This window comes from Thermobia domestica, chromosome 3 (assembly GCF_964235325.1).
Source record: "Thermobia domestica chromosome 3, izTheDome1.hap1.1, whole genome shotgun sequence".
NCBI lineage: Eukaryota > Metazoa > Arthropoda > Insecta > Zygentoma > Lepismatidae > Thermobia > Thermobia domestica.
In genome coordinates this window covers 328,064,785-328,087,999 of record NC_137456.1, presented here as the reverse complement: position 1 = coordinate 328,087,999, position 23,215 = coordinate 328,064,785, and the positions used below count along the sequence as shown (strand labels likewise).

Genomic DNA, 23,215 nt, shown 5'->3' with positions numbered 1-23,215 from the left:
TTCTATTTTTACAAGAAGACAGTTATATATATGCGACAATCATTTTGGACATGAGTGTACATAATGTTTTATTAGGGTACTAGCATTCTGTTGCTAACTAAAAGCTATTTAGTGCAGACGCTATAGTCGCTGATTCACTTGTTTTCCTTCTGTCTTTTTTGTTGTCCTTTACAAGTCGAATTTTCAGCGAGCGAAACCGTTTTGCTTAGCTGGTATCCCCATTTCTGCTCTTGTTTTTGGCGTATGAATTTACATTTCAGCTAACAAATTTAGAGTGAAGAAAATGTTCAATAAGAAAACAAATGTTCAAATATTCAAAATACTTCAGCATTGTATTTAATTCAACTCCTGATTGTTCTCATGTGGAACAGTTGTCACAAATCATTCGATTTGTTCACATACAACATGATTCTGTTTACGTTCGGGAAGCATTTATTGATTTCATCTATATCGAAGAAAAGACTGCTGAGAGTATTTCTGCTGAAATCCTGAAGAAACATCAACGTGATAGGCTTGATATTAAGATTGCAGAGGCCAGTCTTGTGCTAATCAGGCTACAATGGCCGGGCAATATTCTGGAGTTCAAATTTTGATACGGAATATAAGTCCTTTGGCCATTTTCGTTCCTTGTAACAATAATTCATTGAACCTTATGGCTTTCATGCTGCGGCGCCTTGGAGCAATGGAACGTTTGTTGGTATCCTTCTCTAGATCTATTAACCGATGGAATGTGCTGCAAAATCATGTAAAGATTGATCTGAAACGTGAAAGTGACACTAGATGGAATTCAAAAGCAGAAGCTTTAAAGGCACTTTCTAGTCAATTGGATGAAGTAAATGATCTGTTGGAAGATCTGCGTGACACTTCGATTGAAACGCTTGATACTAGAGGAGATGCTGGTCTTCTTCTTGCAAGCATCCAGTCATTTAACTTCATTGCTTTACTATATTTCTGGTCTGCAGATCTCTCATATATTGGTCGGATCCAAAAATATCTTCAATCTCAAGATATGAGTTTCAATCAAACTCTTATTCAGTTACAGAGTGTAGTTAATACCATTGATACCTGGAGACATGAGCTGGGCAAGGAAATCATATCCGCAGCTGAAAGAAGTTGCAGGGCATAGAACATAACTGTGGGTACACACAGTAGGAGAAGAAGATGCATGCCTGGAGAAGCAAAGAATGAACCCCTGATTGCACAGGCCGAAGTGAAGCGCTCTATCAATGAAATTGTAGATGAGATGAGACAACAAATGTATGATCATTTTACTCAGATACACGACCTGAACGACAGATTTGGATTCCTGTGTTCTATGGCCAACTTTGTGCAGCAGCTAGATGATAAGAGCGAGGGAAGGCTAAAAGCATGTTGCTCTGATTTGGCTTTGTTCTACCCGAATGACCTGAATGGTTCAGAATTATTTCAGGATTGTAAGGATATAATCCGTTCACTAAGGTGTGCTCAGTAAGCTAAAGAACAACTTGACTTTTCCCCACAAGGCATCCTGAAATATGAATTTTCAATGGGGCTTGAATTTACTAAAGTTTGGCAACCGCTCTTCAGATTTTGATAACACTGCCCGTATCTGTCGCATCATGTGGAAGGTCTTTCAGCAAAATGAAATTGATAAAATCATAGTTGCGTTCCAGAATGAGTCAAGAAAGATTCACGAATCTGGTCATTCTTTCTATCGGAAATGAAAAAGCATTCACTTTGGATTTTGATAATATAGTTGAGACTTTTGCTGCTACCAAAGGAAGGTAGGTATCATTCTGAATTTTGGTGGAACACAGGCTAATATGGTACTGGAACTACTGTCGAAAGTAGTTTCATGTTTCAAGTAAAGGCAATAAAAATACAAAAGTACCAAAAGAGTAATATAAAGCCGTCAAAATCTGTCAATTGACTGGTGTGGTGATAGGTGTAATGAAAAGTAGGAAGGAATAACCCGTAGTAGAATTCTGTGCTCACATATTTAATCTATAGTATATCCCCAATTATTCAATATACTCAGGATTTTTTGTTATAATATATTCTAATACCAAGTATGTTAGTAAGTGGTAATGGAAATAGTCATAAGTGACAGAATATAAACATGACTGAATTATTAAATACAAAATAATATAATCATAAAACAAGTGTGAAATCTGGAAACAATAAAAAAAAAAGACAAGCAAGAGAGAAATATTCTAGTGCTTAACTATTCATTGGTACTTCGACAAAAACAGTGGGACTAAATAAATCGTACATTATCACTGGAGAGATGACTAGTAAAAGATATATGAAGACACGCAGGAGAGAAATCTACTCTAGCTATTATTTACCGATAGTTCGGTAAAAAAAAAAAAAAAAAAAAAAAGTTTATGTATGTGTATGATCACTGGAGAGAAACTGAATATTAAAGTTAATGGGGCTAATTGAAGAAAAAAAATCTAACAAATAAAACCCATTAGCATAAATTCAGACGGAGAAACTATGAATAAACTTAACCATATGAAAAATTGCGCAGGAGAATCACAAAAGGCGAGAACCGAACAAAAATATTCTAGGAAACATAGAGCTTACATTTAGAAAACGCATTGATTATATTATTATTTGCAATTTTTGCAATATCAGCCCATTGTTACGTTTTGTACGTAAATTTGTCTCTTCATTGGTACTTCCACTATTCTATCTAATTACAGTACGCGTTGATACTAGGATAGTATAGGTGTAGGATAAATTCTGGATTCTTGATTGTTACGGTTTGTTTTTTCTTAAGATTATGTTATTTTTGTCGTGGTTTGTAGTTTCCGTTACACTTGTATCCCTAATACTTTTTCTATCGTGTCCTTTCTTTAAAAATGAATAAAAAAGAAAAAATGCAATGATAGTTCTGGTCCAGTTTTATTTTTAGATATCAGCCTGAAGGCGGTTCTAAGTATTAAAAAAATAGACAGGGATTCTGAATGTCACCCCCATTTGTTTAATACATCCCAGATTAAAATGATCTAAACACGCATACACCAACGTGAAAGGGGAAGGAGTAAACAGAAAGAATGATTATGTAAATGAATGTCAAAAAATAGAAGTGTATAAATCACGATTGTTCGAAAAGGGGACCCGATCTACTTCACTGGCCTTGGGCGCCAGTTTGTCTTACGCCGCCACTGTACAGCGGTACATAATTTAATTCAGTTACATACTTTATGTTTACAGAAAAATACAAAGTATTGATTTTAGAATACTTTGGTTTGAAATTCTTGAAATAGCAATATCCCTGAGGAACATATTTGCTATATCTACTAAGAATCATATCAAGTATCACGCTTTATGCAAAAATAAGTAAAATGTGCTTTATTGTTCAAGATCAGTAATAAAGACATTAAAAGATACATTAAACGAATGTATTACATGGTCTCATCAACTACAGAATTATAATCCCAGTTTTCCAGCTATGTGATATATGAATGCTACGTCATGAAAAAAGAATGACATAAAATAATAATATTAATAATAATATACAGTGAAACCTCATAATGACACCGATAAGATAAAAGGTTAATTCAAAATTGTGTATACACCTTTGTAAGTTGGAAAGTATTGTACTGTTTGCAATGGAATTTGCGCTATAGCTATTCTGGTTGACGCTTTTATCGGTGATATATTTTAAAACCTACAAAATATACCCATATTTTTAGAACATAGTAGAGAAAGAGAAGCTGTTGAAAATTCGACACACTAAGGAATTTGCTACATGCATCTAAATATTGCCTTTAGGAGTGTTAATAAGAATAATATCATAATTCATGTTACACAGACATTAATAATAACTTATACCAAACATACACACATCATGCCCAGAAAATTTAATAAAAAATATGAAAATAACGGAATGTAACACTCATAGACGCCGACTTGAAGAAAATATTGGGGGAGCCACTGGCGCAAATCCCGGGAGGATGAGAAGGACATGTCCCCCAGTCTTGGACCTGGGGAACAGTCCCCCAATAATCTGACGTAAAAAGTGCTTTTTGGGATAAGTGTTATGATTTGTGTCCGTCTGCCATAAAGGAATGTATGATGGAATTTATTTCTCTCAGCTTATATATATATATATATATATATATATATATATATATATATATATATATATATATATCGGGTGTTGCAAAATAAGTGTTACAACTCTTGGGAGGTGAATCCTGCCACTGAGACAAGAAAAAAAGTTCTCTTGAACTTTCGGCTATCGGGCATAGTTTCAGATCTACAAGGTGCCGAAAGCGTGGGAAAATGACTTTCGCAAGCCAATAGTTCGGAAACTATCCAACGTAAAGTGGGCGGGTAAAAAATTCACTGAAGAAGTCATACCTGCTCTATTGAATTTTGCATGTTTCACAATCCTACCATGCACGCGCAAGGGATTCCCCAAAGGAACGTAGGGAGTCCCGGATAATCTGCTAAATGAAAGTTGGTCTAAATGGATATGAATTGATGGGGTTTCTACCAGGTAACAATAATTCGTTTGTATTAAGTCGATATGTGGAACAAATACAAAATGGTGGACACTTTCATGCTTGTTGTGTGTGGTTGCATAATCGCCAGCTACGGATGATGGGCAACAGTAAAGTTCTGGGTATTAAGTGTTGCGAATTTGTACTCAAATGCTCTAGAAAGACATCTGGAGTGTCGGTAGAGCACAACAGATGGAGCAGAGTGATTCACATGTGTGGAAACACGTAACGAAAAATGCCCAGAAATGCACTCATACTCAGTAAACGTGAGTTCGAAGAGTCGGAAATGTAAGAATTAGCGTTAAGAACATGAAAACCAATTCACTAATAATATTCCCTCAAACCGACGCAATATGATGTACACGGTTGCATACCAATAAGGATGCAACAAATGATCATAAGTTGAAATTGTGCAAGGGGACTCACTAAGAAACTGGGTAAACTAAATGAATGTCTCTAGTGGGATCGCATGATCGATATTGAAATGTGGCCAGTGTGTGTGTTAATATCAACATGTAGCTAATGGACAAATGTCAACATGTTCCACTAATGCTGGGACACCGTCTCACATGCGAAAACTAGGAAAATAACGTTGTACATTTTGCTATTACATCTGGTGCACTTTTTGGTAGAACGTAACTAGAACAAGATTGTATCAATGTCCCACTTTGTTTGGGACATTGTCCCACAGTCGACATATATGGAAAGATATCTTTTAATCCATGGTTCAAATTGTAATAGAGCGTGAAAATAGCAAACTTATATCATGTCTTACGTCTTCTGGGACATATGACGTACTCGATATCAAAATACCTCCAGGAATATGTATCTTACACACAGTACACATGCCAAGAGAAAGACGAAAATGAACCAATTTGGCACATGTAACACTACAGCTGGTACACCATACACATGGAAAATAAAACGACATGAGAAATAGGAAGAAACGTCTTAAAACTCTGATTGTTTACAACTGTGCAGTAGGAGTAACAAAATGTAACACACAAGCATGTCGGGAGGCTTTACAACAGCGCTTGCCAAACAAAGTGGGTACTCTTCAAAGAAATGCATACAGAGAAAGTCAGGCTCCCTTGAGCCTCAGGACTAGAGCGCTCGCTTTCGCTCGCGTGGTCGCAGTTTCCAATCCTACTGGGAGCCCACGGCCTCAGATTCAAGACCCGAGTAGTTATTTTCCTATTTTTCCCACGTGGGACGGTGTCCCAGCAGTAGTGGAAGATGTTGACATTTCTCCACTAGCTACATATCGATATCAACACACAAATTGTCCTCATTTCAATATCGATTATGTGATCCCACTAGAGACATTCATTTAGTTTACCCAGTTTCTTAATGAGTCCCCTTGCACAATTTCAACTTGGCTTCAGTTGTTGCATCCTTATTGGTATGCAACCGTGTACATCATATTGCGTCGGTTTGAGGGAATATTATTATTGAATTGACTTTCATGTTCTTGAGGCTAATCCTTACATTTCCGACGCTTCGGACTCACGTTTACTGAATATGAGTGCATTTCTGGGCATTTTTCGTTACGTGTTACACACATGTGAATCACCCTGCTCCATCTGTTGTGCTCTACCGACACTCCAGATGTCTTTCTAGAGCATTTGAGTACAAATTCGCAACACTTAATACCCAGAACTTTACTGTTGTCCATCATCCGTACCTGGCGATTATGCAACCACACACAACGAGCATGAAAGTGTCCACCCTTTTGTATTTGTTCCACATATCGACTTAATACAAACGGATTATTGTTACCTGGTAGAAACCCCATCAATTCATATCCATTTAGACCAACTTTCATTTAGCAGATTATCCGGGACTCCTTACCTTCCTTTGGGGAATCCCTTGCGCGTGCATGGTAGGATTGTGAAACATGCAAAATTCAATAGAGCAGGTATGACTTCTTCAGTGAATTTTTTACCCGCCCCGTTTACGTTGGATAGTTTCCGAACTATTGGCGTCCGAAAGTCATTTTCCCACGCTTTCGGCACCTTGTAGATCTGAAACTATGTCCGATAGCCGAAAGTTCAAGAGAACTTTTTTTCTTGTCTCAGTGGCAGGATTCACCTCCCAAGAGTTGTAACACTTATTTTGCAACACCCGATATATATATATATATATATATATATATATATATATATATATATATATATATATATATATATATATATATATATATATATTAGAAAGAATCGTATTCAGTAGTAGTTCAAACTGAACTTCGTGCTGTAGTGCGTTTAGTAGTTTCATCAATATGTATTAATTCCACATCCGCTACTTGGGCACAAATTGCAAAAATTGCAATAAATGCCAGAGGAGAATATGTCCCTCTACTCATTCTGGAAAATTGTCCCAGCTGTCGGTACGGGCAAAAATCCCGGGGAAATTGGGAGACATGTCCCCCAACATTGGAACTGGAGGCTCCCCCAATAAACCGATTTGAAAAGTTCTTTTTGCAGATAAGTGTGATGATTTGTGTCCGACTGCCTCAAAGGAAAGTGAGATAAAATTGATTTCTTTTGGCTTTTCCATTTTTAATGAAAATGAAGGTGTGCGACTGTGCGTGACGTAACCTGATGTGAAATCTTATCTCCTCCTCCCTCCTAGGCCCTAGCACACGAGGAGTATATAGACTACCCTACGTCAGTAGAACCCATCTTTTCAGTAAACGCGCATTTTATCTATTTGTAGTATCAGACTAGGCATCTACTCATGCTTCGTAAGTAAAGAAAAGAATTTAATTGCTGGAATATTTTTCTCCGTAATTTTAAGGTTACATCTGTTAACTAAAGTGTATATGATACGTGTCAGATTTCTGTAACGATTCCTGTAATGCTGTTGAGATTATCATCATTTTGCTCAAATAAGAGTATTGTTGCGTCATACATAATTTTCTTTCTTCATAGTTTTGGGGAAGTCATTATTTATATTATTATAAAACAAGTGTCCAAAATTTTAACGTGGATAATTGTTGATGCCTAATTGGAAACATACCAATTATAAATATTCATGTATTAAGATTTCAGAATGCGTTCACGGCAGTGATTTGTAATACGGATGTGTACTACTACTACTTCATCTGCATCACCTAATATATAATATACTCTACAACGTGTTCATCACAGAAATCAGATTCATCTACCGTAATATGAAAATCTTTGAGTTTTGTGTCCCATGGTTATGCTGGCTGTGCTAAAGGAGACTGTGATAATGAGAAATGAATGAAATGGTGGAACGAAGAAAGTGGGAGAAAACGGGAGAACCCCGAATAAACCCACGCACATGGTGTTTGACCACTACAAAGTGCACGTCGCGGGAGCAGGGTTTGAACACGGGACCCGATGCACCAGAGGTAAACGGTCTACCACTGAGCCACTGCGGCCCTTTACCGTAATATGGATTTCATCGCCCTTCCCTAGAATAAGTCTCAAATCTACCCACCTCGGAATGTTGCACATAACCAGTGGGGGCTTTAGGATTGTGTTTCGAGGGGCTACGCCCAACACAGGGGAGGAAGTGACAATTGCCCACCTGAGTTTGAGAATTAAATGTATTTTAATTTATGCGTGAATTGAAATTTCAATGGCAAGAACTGCAGACCGATAAATCCTATATGGTATAATACAAAATCTTAGGAGTGAATCTCACCTTTTATTATATCCATAGAAGAAAAAGGAAGTATACTCTTGGCCTACCTAATTTTCCAGGTTAATTGTTCCCCCGTTTTGATTTTCTTTAATTCAAACATTTCCTTCTTTTTAAAATAACAAAACGATATAATTTTTTCTCTGTTATAATAACTAAAGTTCCGTCATGTTGATATCCGCTCAAGTTGGTGTGGAACACCAGTTTCGCTTATCAACTCCTGTTAGTTTAGGTGTTACTGATGACGGCCGATTAGAATCACAACTAACAACGGTCGATAAAGTATGATAGGCGAAACCAAAGATAGTAACATCAAGAAAAAGAAACAGAAAATTAGAAAGGACAAAAGAAAGAAAAGGAGGACGCAATTCTTACATTATATGAAATTTGGCAAATACAGTATTATTTCTGAACAAAGAGCATAAGAAAATGGAAAGTCAAAGACATTCTTAGAAATGCTAAGAAGAATTATTGATTTGCGAAAAACTAACATATTTATTACGGGGCGATCTTGAGCCCGATAGCACCCTATACGCCACTGAAGACAACTCTGCTCCCCTGATCCTCCACAACATTGTTTTTGAATTTCATAAATATTTTGAACATTGTTTTCTCTCTCTCTCTCTCTCTCTCTCTATATATATATATATATATATATATATATATATATATATATATATATATATATATATATATATATATTACTCCACCCACTCAATATTGAAGACGGATTTACGCCGATCGGGGGAGGGCAAACAATGAATAAATATATAATCATATTCAGACTTTTCTATTAGGTTCTGGATGAAAGACCCTCCCCCACAGGATCTCGGTCCGCTCCATCCGTTCCGCTGCGAATTTCAAGACCTAAATCAAATTTGCCTAAAACAAATTCAAGTTCAAAATTTGGGAACTTTACTGGAAGTTTGCGCACCACATTGATCGTCCCTTGTCATATCAGTGCTGCGATAGTGTTGGTTGAAGCTTCAGTGCTCTATTAAACACAACTTTGAAAGTGGCATTTTGTATCGAATAAGAAGGCTGTTCCTAATATTGAATTAAAGGTACGACGAAGTTTACGACATAAATTCTTTCTCCTCTTTGTTACTTTATCCTAAACTGGATTATATTGGGGGGCATGGACCCCACCTTTAAATATTGGGGGGCCAAAAGTGTCCTGCCCCCCCCCCAAAGTCAGTGCCTATGATGCCCGCTATTCGCACGGGTAGAATAAATTTTATGGAAAATATTTCAAAACATTGCAACAATGAAAAACTCGATCGACGGATTTTAGACATAGAATTAAACATAGAACTTACTCGTTACTCGTAAGTTGTGTTTAACACTACGGGTTAAGTACACTACTTTTAAAAATAAAACTCATAATTGAAGAAAACTCGACATGAAATGAAAGCTTAACCTATTTTTGTTTTTGGTTTGTTTGAGTTTAACGTTCCACTCTTACGCCGTGGTGGCTGAAGGAGACGTGAACCTACTTATTATTGTGGAATCAGAACCACTTTTTTCGTATCACAGTGGGAATCGAACCTAGGGCTACGCGCGCCGAAGGCAAGCGTTCTAACCTCTAAACCAAGCATGAGCCCTCAACATTTTCGTTTTACTCCCATTGAGATGAAGAACAACAATGATATACAGTGAATTATAATGGAGGAACCCATGTAACGCCAAAGAAAGGTAGAATAAAGCTCAAACACCGCTTTGTACACTATAAAATTCACATGAAACTTCCTGCCATTGAACAAAGGACGAATATCACCAGATGTTATACCTTTAGCACTTAGTCACTGCGGTACCCTTTAGGGATCATTAACCCGATTACCCTTTCCCCCTTTTTCACAGGTGTCTCTTTCCAAAGTGCTTGTGATCCATGTGACCTCTGTAAACTGCATCTCAAGTATCCAGTTGTGTGAAGAAATCGGTAGTGGATAGTCGGGAAACGGAAAAAGCTAAATCACAGCAAAAGGTTTCATAATGCGGAAGGGGTGGGGAACTCCTCCCATGTGGCAAGTTGTTGGTTCAATACATAATATAGAACAAAAATTTTACACACCTGCATTTTTGTTACTGACGGGAGTGAAATAGAAGTTCTATCATCAAGTTAAATTTTTCCTTTGTGTTCTTAAATCATTTGAATTTCCCTTTACTATGAATGTTTCAAGAAAACTGTCAGTTGTTTTTTCATTCTTTTTCTTTTCTTTTTTCTTATTATAAAAAAGCAACGCTCTCTTGTCACTTGCTCAAGTGTTACGAATGAGCTAGTGCATTTAGAGTAGATAATATTTGCTTTCATTGTTTGTAGGCTCTACTGTCTGTGTACCCTAAAAAACTTCAAAGATATGGTTGTCTTTCCTTTTTATCTGGCACATAGAAATAAGCTTAATAAAATATGGTACCATTCTTATCATTCATGGCATCAGCCATTCAAATTTTACATAGTGGCCCCGCGTGGCGTAGTCGCTAGCGCTCTCGCCTCCGGTGCGAGCGGTCCCGGGTTCGATTCCCGGTGGGGGCACTCGGTCGAACAAGTGTAAAACGCTTTTTCAGGCCAGCCACCCTGAATGAGGTTTTCCTGGGTTTTCCTCATTCACACCAGGCAAATGCCGGGGTGGTACCTAACTTATAGGTCCCAGGCCGCTTCCTTCCTTCCCCAATCATTTCTTCCTTCCCTTTCCCCGGATTATGTGCTCGCCGAGGGACGTCATCCCTCAACACGTGAAGGGCTAAATGGCCTTAGATGCCGAGAGCCCAGAAATCTAAATCCCATCCCCATCAAATTTTACATATAGTTGTATCTGACACCGCCTGTGTGAACAACAGTCCTGGTGATGATTTATGGTGATTTATTGATTACTCTCAATACCTATATGAATGATTCGCTAATAATGATCGCAAATTGATATAAAATTGATCATAAAAAATCATTAAAACTTTCTAATTTAAATTATAGATTTTTTTTTTTTTTTTTTGTTAGACTGAACCTATTTTAAAGAATCGTCAAATTTGAAGGAGTTCGAAAACGAGGTTGCAGTTCCGGTTTCGTCTCGTTTGACAAAAGTGGTCTCAGTCCCGATCTCGTCTCAAAGTAAATAGTATAAAATAAAATAAATGTGTAAGTAGTATCATTTTTTGCTTATATTATTCAATTTGAGTTGTGTGGCATATCCATTCGTAACTAGGTGGCCAACACTCGTGCTTTTTATGCGTGTTCGCGTGTTCAATCATTAGGGTGTATATCAAGCATTGGATAAAACTCGAATAGTGATCCACGTTTCACTTTAAACAACGGATCTTATCATATAACCTCAGTACTTGCTATGCAGAGAAACTCTTCACAGTCAACTTCAATACTATAGTTAATTTCCTTCCTGCTGAATCAGAGTTATTCAATATCCTACCAGATAACACAGTAGATAGCAGCAAGAATGTATTTGAATGATAGGAAATTTAAATTGTACAATTTCTCATTTATTTTTCGCTACCAGAATGCCCATTCTTTGCACGAGGAGAATAAGTTTCATTTTGGACATATAGGGCAAAAATACTGTCACCCATCAACTATGAATTCGACACTAATATCGATCATTTTCAATTATTTTAAAGTCACCATACCCTTTAAGAGCACTAATGGGAGCTGGACTTAGAAGATTTAAACAGCATCGGAAGTATCACTGTTCGTCTCAGCGACCCCGAAAATTATGGATTCGACACTAATATCGGTTATTTTTATATATAGATATAAATATATATATCGGGTGTCCTAAAAATGGCGCCCACAAACTACAGAACACTATTCTGCAGGTCAAAATAAAGAGAAAATCTTATATGATGGAATGCTCCTCGGGGCCTCCCTCAGCTGGTATGGGGAATTAAAATTTCACTATGTGGCAACATTGCATATTAATTGTGAGCATTAGCATCGCTCTACAAATCCATCAAACAGTTATATCGATTGTTAAGATAATAATTGGTGCTAGTGTCAACTTTATTGACTTCACGGGCGTCTCTTGCGTCTAAAGAGGGGACGCGTCCCCCAAATATTCTGAGTAGGAGATAAATGGATCAATGCTGAAAGTATTTAGATCTATGTGGAAGAAGTAAAAATATAGACAGAACAAATTAAAATTATGCCTGCTCTTAAACATTAGGTTAACGTGAATAGAATGTCCGCCTGACGTATGTCACTTTGAAAGAAGGATTTTATTTATTTATTTATTTTTAAAGTTACGCTTCTTGGTTAGTCAAAGTAGTATCTGCTGCAGGCACATAAGTTTTTCATTGCTTAACCAGCAACAATTGGTTTCCATGACGGAAGGGGGACTGGATAAGGGAAAGAAAGGATGTATAGAAAGTTTATCTGCGAATGAAGAAGGGAAATCTACAAGGACGGAAATATACAATAGAAGCGAAGGTGACCAAAAAGAATTTAAAAAGATAGAGAAATTTGAACATTATATATGAGAGTAAATTTCATGCGAATACTGTAGAAGGGCAGCAAGGGACAACTACTATGACAATATAGAAATTAAAGATAGAAATGAGTGTTTAATGAGTGAATTGAGTTTGAAGAAGATGGAAAAAATACATTGAGGAGTCGGATGACAGCAAGAATAAACAGTACATTTTAGACATTAAAACGGAAAATGAAGTAAACGAGGATGGTTCATTGGACAAATTCAAAGACATACAGCAAAATTAAGAACAAAAAGGTAGATAATATACATTTTGAGTTCATTAAGAATGCAGAAGATTTTTTTTTTAAAAATCGAAATTCACAATCAAATCAAGCAGGATCGTAAGACTTCTTTCAGAGAGTTAAGAATTTGTTAGCTAAAGAATCGAAATATATGAGGACTATGAAACTATACTGCTGCGAATGCGTTTAAGAAAACTGAACAGGAATTCAACGGTAGGAATGTCAAGGTGAAGAAATTACCTAATAACCATATTATATACAAACATATTTTTTTTTCGGCAAGTAGTCTAAAAGTGATGGAAGAAAATTATGATGAACTGTGTAGCTAAGGCTAGAAAGAGCGGATGTCATTAGTAAAGTAGATTTCAGATTATTCATAATTTTCACATAACTTTAGTTGTCTAAAACGCAAAATGAAGCAATCCAATGTACTGCGGTGATCGGAACTGATTCGTATGGACACGAACTGTATTTGATTATTTCGTTGGTACATCATAACGTCCTGATGAAGTTGTATCATACTCTGTACAAATCTTATGCCATAATCTTTGATTGATAGGAATCCAAACACATCAAATGGTTGTATCCCCGTGTGCAGCAGTTCTTTGGTATCTTCTCAACCATTACGTCTTTTGTCATCCGTCATGCAACTTGTAATTAACAATTTGTCTGTGAATGGACCCAGTGATCAAGCAGTAGCAAGTTCAAAACATCAGGCTTCGCTATGGGAGAAAATACTTAACGCTTTTAAATATGCATCCACTCATTTTTTCATATAAACTTCCAATCTGAATATCTCGAACAGTTCTCAACTGTACAGGAATATTATTACCTGTTGAAATCAGCATGAATTGGTCCTTCAAATGGTATGCTTAGTTTCTCTGCAGGCGAGTGCTTTGTCCCGAACTTCCCTTATCAGCACTGACTTCAGACCATCATATCCAAAATACAAAATCCGTTTATCTTGTTCCAATCTATTGTACTGCAGAAAGGAAATTCCATCTTTGAAGCCAAGATGATCATCCGGAAAATCTAGTTCTTTAGACGTGGAATTATTATTATTATTATTATTATTATTATTATTATTATTATTATTATTATTATTATTATTATTATTATTATTATTATTATTATTATTATTATTATTAATGCCAAGAACTGTCCTTCTATCTTTGTTTACATAGCCCTTCCTTTGACTCTAAAAACATTATTTGGGTGAATAAATACACACTAATTTTACTTTATAATACTTATCCATTAAATAATAAAATAAAACAATTAATTTAAACAACGAAATGTGCAAATTGTACATATAACAGAAAAAAACCAATCCCTTTATAAACATCCAAGCGTATGTCATTACACTTAGTGAGCATCTTTGTAACTTACAGGATACTACATAGATTTGCTGTGATGATTACTACATTAATCCCTCATATTAATTTAGTATGATGATTAGTAAATTTAGTATGACGGATTAATTCCGCTCTTTCCAAATAGTTTCTCACAGGCTCGTGGCAGTCAGCTCACCGTCGTGACAGTCAGCACCTTGATATTTGTAATCAGCGCCAGTCGAGGCAATCAGCACCAATAATTGGCTGTGGCAGTCAGCATACGTGGCAATCAGCACCAATAATTGGCTGTGGCAGTCAGCACACGTGGCAATCAGCACCAAACCTTCAGAACTAAATGATAGCGCAAAATATCACATCTTAAAAAGAAAGAACAAGAAATGGCTACCTGCATTTTCGAAGGTCGAAATTTTCTGAGCAAGAACGCCAATGCAAGTAATTTCTTGCGATGTATTGCTTCATTAAACTTCTACAACGTAAAAAAAACAAAAAAAAATCCTCTGGATCTACCGCTATGTGTTACAAAATAATATTAGAAGGTAGAAATCTTATGTGCTTGTTTTACAAAATTAGGTTTCGGAATTTGTTGAAAACATGCTCTTTGATTAAAAGTGACTTGAAATGGAATAGATCTACAGTATATTGAGTCACAACTCAAACTTTGAGTTGTTTTAAACACTTTCGATATACCTTGTGATCAGAGGTGGAATTCCTCTTTCTCCCGTGTATACCACTCTGAACACGGTCACCCAAGGGTAATTGTTTACTATCAGAAATGTAACTTAACAATACGTGCATTTTGAGTAAAGACAATGGTATATATATATGTATTTTTTTTTTTTGTCGATATTCGAAACGAGAGACCGAGACTTTCGAGAGTGAGCTTGATTTTTTTTTTTTTTTTTTTTTTTGTGACGAGCTAGTTTCAGGAAGTTACTCCCTTACGAAGTTAATCCCCAGTATTTTCAGGTAGCGTGTTGTTTGCCACGACTCGATTTTCGTGTTGATTGCCACAATTTTGCCCCGATTTGCATTCCGATCTTACCATATCTCATTATCGCGAAAATTCACACACACCTGGAGTAAAAGGAAGGGTTGCAAGGCACCTCTCTTTTTGATTCTCTGGAACAAGTGGTAAATGTTCTCGCGTTTGAACACAAAACATCATTAATATCACAATAGCTTAGTAAGTTGATATAATTGCATTTTCTCTTTTAACTGAGTTTTTAATATGGGCTGTTACAAAATGTTACTTTTTCCGTTATGCTACGCGACTAAAGAACTGGGTTTCATATACTTTAGAAAAATGAAATGAAATATTTCAGTTTTACTTCCCATGGTTATGACGTGTAAGCTAAAGGATATGGTAATGATCAGAATGAATGAAAAATAGTGTAATGAAGAAAGTGGTAAGAAACAGAAGAACCCACTGCATCACTGTCATCTAAAGTGTTTACTCTGAGACTTGCTTGAAAAATTAAGCAAATATTTCTCATTTCTGCACCCCTAGAATCCATCTGAGATACGATCTTGTGTACGATTACACCACAAAAACAATATTTTAAATTGTTCTTTTTTTCTGGGGGTGGTTCAGTATCGAATGATTTATCTTTCGATTGCAGAATTCAACTTCTTACATTTATATATGGTCTAAATTTTACCTTCAAACGTTCGAGAGAATTAATGGTTCAAACTTAGAGAAATGTAATCTGCTAGTTTACTTCTGCCATAGGTTTTATTGTATCAAATCGTACACAGTGCTCCCTTGTGGTTATGTGGATAGCCACGCGCCTTTGGGGTAGGAGACCTGGGTTAGATTACCGGCGAAAACTTATTTGGATCGGATTCCATGCTAAGATGTAGGTTCATGTCTCAGTCTGCTACTGAATGGGATGTTTAACTCAAATCTACTCCAATTCATGCACATTCCATCTTGTTTCAAAAAGGCTATAAAGGGATTGCCGACCCATGTATTTTAATAATCTCTGTTGAATTGATTTGATCTAATTTTTAGTGGCCCGCTCAGCATCGAGGTTATATGAGATGTGGACCTACAGTTTTAACGTGGAATCCGATCCATATGAGCTCCAGCTGAAATCGAAAACGGGTCTTCCACGTCAAAGGCGCGTACACTAACCGCTTAGCCACAAAGGAGCTCTCTGAGTGGGCTTGAAATTAGCCAACTAACAATACAAAAGTCACTAAATTTTTGTATTACCAATAGAAGTTTCCTTCCTCTCACCAAAGATGTTTAAAAGATTGCTAAATCCATATATTTAAACCTAATTTTGTTTAATTTAATCTCTAGGAAAGCTATGAAAGATTTAAAAAAAAAAAAAATGCTCCTCCTGAAGGTCCGGGTTCTCATTTTTCGGGATGGTTACCTCCTACTTATGGGTGGTCCTGATGAAATGCCTACATTCAACATTGGCTACACATTCGAACGCACACAAATTGTACGTCATATAAATTTTGAAAATGCATTTGGGGAGATTTTAAGCACACAAATGATTACATCGAGTGCTTGAACTCAACTTCAATAAATTTAACAGCTGCGTTAGCAGCTGATAGCGTAGTAACCCAATAACGTGCTTGGGACAGTGTGTATTGTATGTATTATGTTTATAAATATAATAGATTTGATTTTTATGATATGGTCATCTGGCAACCCTCAGCTTATGAGTCGATTATGTATAAATCTTCACGATTGTGACATAAGATAAGCCAGAGATAATACCGTGGCAAACAACACCAAAATGAAGTCGTGGCAAACAACACGTAAACTATTTCCAGCCCTTTATCTTAAAAAAAAAAAAAAAAAATCCTGAAGTTTGGAACTTCACTCCTAAGTCCTCGCAAACAACTCCTAAACGATTGATTTTCACGAAGAGTTTGACTAATGGGAGACCCCACTATTTTGTTGCACTGTATACCCAGAACTTTTAACTCATAAACTTAACAATTTCACCCCTAAATCCTTCGAAACAAATCCAAAACAATTAACGTAGGTTTCATTATTCGAATGGGGGCCCTCCTTTATTTTACTGGTTGTATCTTGAGAAGTGTAAACTTCTAAACTTTAGGATTTCAGTCTTAAATCCTCTCAAAAAATTTGAAAGCAATTTTTGTAGGTTTTAAAATTATATGTGACGTATGAGGTCATAACTTCACGAAGTTGGCCCCCAATTTTGCGGTAATGTATCTTTAAAATAGTAAACTTCTAACTTCGGGACTTCACTCCTATATCCTCCCAAACAAATCATAAACGATTGGTGTACGTTCTAAGAATATTCGCGATAAGTTGGACTAGATGCATAAAACTTTCGCATACAAAGAACTTTCAATTTTTAAAAAGGAAGCTAGAGATATACATCCCCCACATTGAAAATGGGAGTAAGTCGAAAGCTGTGAGAACACAAAACTCGGGGTTTTCAGCAAAAAACGGCACCAAACTTTAGCATAGAAAACACTTCCTATTTCTAAAGTGGGTTGTTGCATGTCTCCAGCCCCCTCAAATTTATTGTTGCTTTAACTTGAGAAATGTGAGCACGGAACTGAGGATATAAACTGACATATAAAAGACTTTCAATTTCCAAAGTGGTAGGTTCATCCCGCACCTCCAAATTTATTCTTGTTATAACTTGAGAACGACAAGAGCACAAAACTTGGGGTTTTCAGAGTAAAAGGGTTAAAAAAAACTTTGGCATAGAAAAGATTTTCAATTTCTAAAATAGTGGCTGGAGAGATGGGTACCCCATATTTAATAGAGAGAGAACTCGAAAATGGCAAGAGAACAAAACTAAGAGTTTTCAGCACAAAACTAGTACAAAAATTTTGCACAGAATGAACTTTCAACTTCCAAAGTCTCCAGCCCTCCCAAATTATTCTTACTATAACTTGAGAACGGCGAGAGCACAAAACTTGGGGTTTTCGATACAAAAGGTAAAAAAATACCACAAGCCTTTGCCGTAAAAAAGACTTTGAATTTCAAAATTGTGTGTTTGTAGGGGGAGGAAGGCTTGAGATATGGACTTCTAATTACGGGACCGCGGTGGATCAGTGGAATAGTATTCACCTCTGGTACTGCACCCCTGATTTAATCCATCTCATGCTTATTGCACTTTTGTGCTGCACAAAAACAATGTGTGTAGGTTTCTTTGTGGTTCTGCCCTTTCCTCCTATTTTCTTAATTCCACTTGTTTCTTTAATATCGTTCGTTTTTCTCATTCCTTACCATCCCCTTTGCTTGTTGTTTATTGAAGTTAACGTCTCTTTTTTACAGTTAGACCATATGACACATGGGCATACAGTTTAAGGGCTTCACTCACATCCTTCTCGTTTAAATCTATTCATGTTTATTATAATACTGACAACCCGAAATATTTAATCGTGAGTTTGAAATGAAAATTAAAAAGAAACGGAACGCTGTGGTAGGTTCCAAGCAAACTGGTATCGAAAATAACTTTCAGATTAATTATTTAACTTGCACTTATGAGAAATACATCACGGAAGCAGTGACTGGGATAACAAGTCCGCAGTCGCTGCAGTGCAAGACGGCCGTGATGTTTTGTACCCCTTCCTCAAAGTTGTAAAACCAGATTCGTACAGGGTTAGCTTGTTTATTTTCGGGGTTGTACTGACACTGCATAGAAAAACTTAATATCAAACTAAAGTGAAAAATACATTTCATAGTCAATTTGTGCTACTTGGCTCTGAATGTTTCAATAGAACTAGAGCGCCTATCCAGCCCGGTCCTGCTTTTCTTGAATAATTATTTCGCCATAGCATATACAACGAGGTTTAATACCATCGATAGTTGTAGGTCCTCCATGTCGTTGAAATTAGAAAATATAATAGATGCGATAAATTATTTGGAAGCTGGATTATTTGTGTAAATTTCAAGTTATTACAAAAATTTCCTTATGTTCTTTATATGTTCTTTTATGTTCTTTAAATAATATTCGAACATTGTTTTGAAAAGCATACTAAGTTTTACAAGTCTTGCTTTTTGTTTCTTTGGTGTGCATGATCAATTTTTAGGATGGGATAAACGAAAGTTCAAAGTTCATGAGATTTATTCATTTATTTATTTATTTTTGTGAAAATTTTCAAAACAATGTTCGAATATTATTTGAAGAACATAAAAGAACATATAAAGAACGGGTCTAGGAAAATTCGGTGTAGGAAAATTCGGTGTAAGAAAATTCGGTGTTAGAAAACTCGGTATAGGAAAATTCGGTGTACAGAAAATTCGGTGTAAGGAAAACTCGGTGTGGGGAAATTTTGGTGTACGGTAGATTCGGTGTAATACATATTGAATATTACTACTTACAATAATTTACGACATTTCATATTGTGAAAACGAAAACCATATAATGTAACGAATAAAATGTTATTACCTATTTCAAGAAAAGCAAATTTATTTTTCTGCCTTGAGTCCAATTCCTCTTGCATGTCTTTTGCGGGGTATTACTATAAACTACTTTTCATCACACAATGAAGCTGACACTTTTTGTCAGAAATAAAACAATTACAACTATAAGTTCAGAGAATAGTTATAGGAACAACTAAAAACACCTTTCCTATATAGTACATCATAGAACATATACAAGGTGATTCTTTTAAAACTCACGGATTTCATTTGGGGGTCTAGATTTTCTAACTGGAGTCCGATTTTCATGCGGTTTGTGGCAAATGATCAAGAAACGTTGGAAGATTTATGGAACTATGCTTACTGGTTTACATTCATTTGGGGTAATATAGGCCGCGCCTCTAGAAAAGCAGCAAATATTCGCCACTGTACCGAATTGGAATTAGGTGAGGTGCGGTATGGAGATTTGAGTTTCTTCGTTAGATGGTAACCTCGCGACGGTCAATAAGAAACAGAAAACTGGGCCTTCGTATTGAGAATTATGCTGTGCTACTGTACCAATATGATCAGGACGCAATTACAATAATGTACTCTTTGGAGCAACGTGATTTTATCGTTAAAAAGATTTTAGAGGCCGGGATCTGTTGTTGCTACGCAAAGGGCAGCTACACGCAACTTTGCCTCACGTTCTGCCCCAAACAGGAACTAATATGGTCGCTAGTGAATAAATTGCAGGAAACAGGATCTCTTCTGAGTAAGGCAGGGAAGCATCGGACACCGCTGGCGGATGTTGTTGGACATAAAACTTAAAGATTTCATTTCATTTCACTAACGCTTAATTTGTATTCTCACTAACACTTAATTTGTATTCTTCAATTTCGCTTCAAATATCCAATATCTCATTCGAACTGTAACGTACAATGACGAATATTTGCTGTTTTTCTTGCGGCCTGCTCGATATTACCCCGGATGAATTTAAACCAGTAAACATAGTCCCATAAACCTCCCATTCTCCCTTGATAATTGGCAACAAACCGCATGAAAACCGGACTTTAGTTGGAAATTCTAGAGCCCAATGAATCCGGGAGTATCACTCTGCATATACATACGTAAGATGCAAAAATATATTGATCAAAAAAGTCTTAGTGGAAAGGGCAATATAAAGCAGGATGGTTTTATCATATAATATTTGTACAAATAGTTTAATTCTCCTCCAATCAGACACTTTAGTTTGTTTGCCTTAAGGTAAACAAGTACTGCAACCCTATTGACTCCTTATTGACTTCTCCTCCAATCAGGCGTAGATACTTTAGTTGAGGCATTTATTTTTACACCTTTGAGTAACATAAAAAACTATGTCGTTTTTGAAGAATTTAAATTTAAATATTTATTTATAAAATATACATAAAATCGTCAGAACATTTTTGAAAAATCTACAATTTTCAACTTTACCCGTCTAGTAACCTACTTTTTTTTTTTTTTTTTAATATAAAATTCTAGGAGACATCCTCCAAAACAGCATAAAAACTTAAGTTTTAAATGAAATGTCGATTGGTATCGATGATCGCTTCGCTAAATCACACAAACGGACATCAATAAACAAATTTCTCGTCATGTAAGGGCCATGAAATGCTAAAATCCGTCGAAATCTAGAATTCAAATTATTTCACGATCACAATTTTTCAAAATTTGGTATAGCAGACAGTAAAAGTACGTTCTACACAAAGTTTGAACTTAAAACTAATACGCTCATTTATGCTCAAAGTTAAGTTTTTAATAAATACTACTGTCTACTACAACGAATCTTTCTTTACGCCGAACATTCCCCACACCGAGTTTTCCGTACTCCGAATTTTCTGTACACCGAATTTTCCTACACCAAGTTTTCTTACACCGAATTTTCCTACACCGAAATTTCCTACACCGAATTTTCCTGCTTCCTTTAAATACAATCTTTCCTTTTTTCCCTTCCTTTTGTTTCTTTTTTTAAAGCAAAACTGCAAGTAACGTTTTAGAGGTTATTAATATATATATATTTTCAGCTTCTCACACAAACATGCAGCGCAGCAATCCTTTCTTTTGTAATCACTCACGTCGTCGGTCGACACGTGAGCGTGGCACTCACAAATTACGCATAGTCACATTTATAAAGCCAGTACTACTCGAATAGAAGAGAATGAAAAGATTACACTTGGCTCTCACACATAAGACACAGCTAGACAGCGTCTCAGGTCTGTGACCCCACTAGGGCGGCTTTGAAACGAAAATATAAAATAGGGTGAGCGCTGCGCTCACCTGTCGACCGTTCCCGGGTTAAACAAAATAAAGCATCACAATAATAATAATAATAATAATAATAATAATAATAATAATAATAATAATAATAATAATAATAATAATAATAATAATAATAATAATAATAATGTCTATTCCCATTTCTCTTTCAAAGCAGTTTTTCGCGCAAAAACTTCAGTAAAGAGACTTTTTATAAAATGTTTAACCTTACAAGAAAAATCAATAGGAGATCCGCAGCTACACGAAGAACTAATTGTTATATGAATAATTTGCGGTCACTAGCACCCATATGCAGTAATATTTTTCAAGAGGTGGCCCAAGGTATTGCTCCCGGAACTACGAAATTTCCCCCAGGGCATAGTTCATATCGAGCTCAATGGGGATTCCCAGTATTTTGCAGTAATACTTTTCACATCCAATGTATGGAAATCCATCAGTAACAAATCTGAAATCATTACTGCCCATATGAGATATCGCCAAAGGATCGACTTTAATCCCCAAAGTAACAACATATACGAAATGTTTCTAAAGAACAAGTAATAACTCCGTGAACATATAGTACTCACAATAGAACATTCCGATTTGGTGAATTAAATTGTTGAAACTGATTACTAGCACTGGATTCAGCACCAAAATAAACAGAGAAAAAGAGAGTGTTTAGTGGCAGACCGTATACTGGGTGGGAGATAAGTGAGGGCAAAGTGCGAAGATAGAACGTAGAAAATGTCTAGAAATGCCACGTTAATTTTGAAACGAGTACAGAGATTGAAACGAGTTCATGCAGACATGCTTAATTTTACACACCTCCTTTTTTTTAAGGTTACTGATCAGAACGAAATAATTATTCTACCATCCAGTAAAATGTTTTCTTTGTTTTGAACCTTCTTTTATGATCAATATTCCAGGTAACTTATGTCAGTTGTCTTTTTTCGTTCCTATTTTCTTTTTTTTTTTTCCATCGCTCACTTGTCGCACTCTCCCATGTTTGAAATGAGCGAGTGGATTTAAAGCAGATAAAATTTCTCCTTTCATTGTTTCCGCTTGTCTTTCCTTTGTTTGGCACATAGAAATAAACTTCACAAAACATGCTACTATTTCTTATCATTCATGGCATCAGCCATCCAAAATTTTACACATAGTTATATTTGTCACCGCCTATGTGAACAGTTCCAGTGGTGATTTCTTGATTATTCTCAGGACCTGTGTGAATAGTTCCCTAATAATGTTGGTAAATTGGTATAAAGTTCATCATCAAAAAATCATGAACATTTTCTAAACTATGTTACAAATGGCTGTTGAGCCTGTAATTCTTTCAACT

At 36.1% G+C, this 23,215-nt stretch overlaps 1 protein-coding gene and 1 non-coding gene across 2 annotated transcripts in view; one reads left to right on the top strand and one right to left on the bottom strand.

The window, feature by feature from the left end:
- Positions 1-23,215, bottom strand: part of gogo (thrombospondin-1 like protein golden goal) — a 1,102,148-nt gene that overhangs the window by 424,649 nt on the left and 654,284 nt on the right. The window lies entirely within an intron of this gene.
- Positions 10,625-10,698, top strand: TRNAR-CCG (transfer RNA arginine (anticodon CCG)). The gene has a single exon. It is a non-coding gene; the product is annotated as a tRNA-Arg (tRNA).